General features: G+C 62.8%; 1 long non-coding RNA gene across 3 annotated transcripts in view; it reads right to left on the reverse strand.

Moving 5' to 3' along the window:
- The window catches only part of LOC141373204 (uncharacterized), a 6,064-nt gene extending 4,537 nt beyond the window's left edge, over positions 1–1,527 (reverse strand). The window contains exon 1 of one of the 3 annotated variants that reach the window (XR_012378915.1): positions 1,414–1,527. This is a non-coding gene — a long non-coding RNA (uncharacterized lncRNA). Of the gene's footprint in view, positions 1–1,092; positions 1,196–1,413 lie in introns of those variants that run through there. The other 2 variants (XR_012378914.1, XR_012378913.1) reach the window with 2 other exon arrangements.
- Between the last annotated feature and the right edge of the window lie 319 nt (positions 1,528–1,846).

Genomic DNA, 1,846 nt, shown 5'->3' on the forward strand with positions numbered 1-1,846 from the left:
CCCCCCCCCCCCCCCCCCCCCCCCCCCCCCCCCCCCGGGCAGCCGCGTCCTCAGCGCTCACGGTCCTCAGGGTGAGCTGGCCCCGGTCACGCTGCCCTCCCCACAGGCTGCTCCAATAAACACCCAACTCCACAGGTTGGCATCCGAGGCCCCGGCTCGTCCCTCCCACCTGATTTCCCACGCCCCCCTGCCATGCCAGTCAGCACAGCCCATCCTTTCCCTTGTTCATGCTGTTCTCGGAGCCTGCGTGCCTCACTTCCCGCCCGGCCCATCAGATCTGCAAACCCCCCGCCCAGACCCGGTGCCCACTGCGGCGGCGGCACCGCCTCCTCCCTGATGCCCTCCGGGGGCCCCTGGGACTTCTCTTAGTGCTCTGAGTCCCTGGGGGCCTTTCCCAGAGCCCTGGTGTTTTCACCAGTGAAACAGGCACAGGAGTACCTAGCTCAGCAGGTGGGGGAGGACTGGGTAATGGGACCGTGCATGTAAATCCCAGGCACTCACACTCAGCAGCTGCTTCAATAAGTGGTGGATTGTTTACCGTCATTGTTAACCATGCTGCCCCACGAGGGCTGGTCCTCCCTGGAGCTCTCTCTGCACCTGCCGGCCTCCCCCTCTCTACCCTCCCTGAGCAATGCCACCCACTCCCACGGCCTCGGCCACCACCGGCCGCTGTCCCCAGGGGCCACCCTCCTGGGCTCTGCACTGGCGTGTCCACCTGGAGGATCCTCAGGGTCCGGCATTTCCAACACTGCCACGTTCCCCACCTCTCCCTGTCCCGGCGGACTCTGCCCGTTAGGTGCTAGAAGATCATTTCCAGCCCCGCTCTTGGCATGAAATCCTGTACTGTTTAAGAATGCCTTTGGCTGCAAATAATAGAAGGCACAGTGAACGGTGACTTGACCAAAGAGGGGCTCGTTTTTCGGGCATAACGAGGGGTCTGCAGTGAGTGGCTGCCGGCTGTGGTTCGACAGCCCCAGGCTGGCCCCTAATGATTTCGTGTCACATGGACCCCATTGTTGCAAAATGGCTACCCGTTCTCCAACCCCTCGAACAATGTCCAAAGGCACAGGGAGGCCATTCCTCTTCACATACCTTCTCTTATCAAGGAGGACAAAACCTTTCCCAGAAGCTTCCAGTAAGCGTCCCCTTGCATCTCGCCGGACAGACCTGGCTCCTTGGAGGGGCTGCCCCTGCTGCAAGGGAGCCTGGGAGGGCCGCTTGCTACCACCGCCAAGCACCCAGGCATCGGGTAGAAACCTGGACTCCTCTCTCTGCTGCCCCGACCTCCCACAGCCCTGCACCCCGCCTCTCCACCCTCCTCCCACCGACCCCTCCCTGCTCAGCCCTGGGCTCCGTCGTCTGCCCTGGCCTCAGCCCCACTGAACAAGCAGAGTGATATTTTAAAATCCAAACCTTTCCATGACTCCCGACTTCTCTAGGAAACGCTCGAGCTCCTTCACATGTCCCCGGGGGGCCTCCTGACCCGGCCCTGGCTACCTTTCTAAATGTTCCTCCCATCATTTGCCAATGACCTGCAGGCTTACTGAGGATTCCCCAGATGGACCCTGGCCGGGCAGGAGCGTGAGTGAGCCCACGTGGTTTGGGTGGGCAGGGATCCCAGGACACCAGGCCGGCTGGGGAGGTCAGCAGGGCGGGGAAGGAGCCCATGGAGGGTGACCGCCGGCGGAATACGCCCGGAACTCTGGTGCCCCGTCTGAGGGGCAAGGAGCCAGTGCTGAGGTCTGCTTCTGCGCTGGACAGGGTGGGCCTCAATTCTCCGGAAACTTCTGGGCTGAGCCGCTCCCTCGGGCAAAGTGATACAGGCTCTGGGAGCAGATGCTGGGGC

This window comes from Callorhinus ursinus, unplaced genomic scaffold (assembly GCF_003265705.2).
Source record: "Callorhinus ursinus isolate GAN/ISIS: 27379988/994484 unplaced genomic scaffold, GSC_fseal_2.0 scaffold8, whole genome shotgun sequence".
NCBI lineage: Eukaryota > Metazoa > Chordata > Mammalia > Carnivora > Otariidae > Callorhinus > Callorhinus ursinus.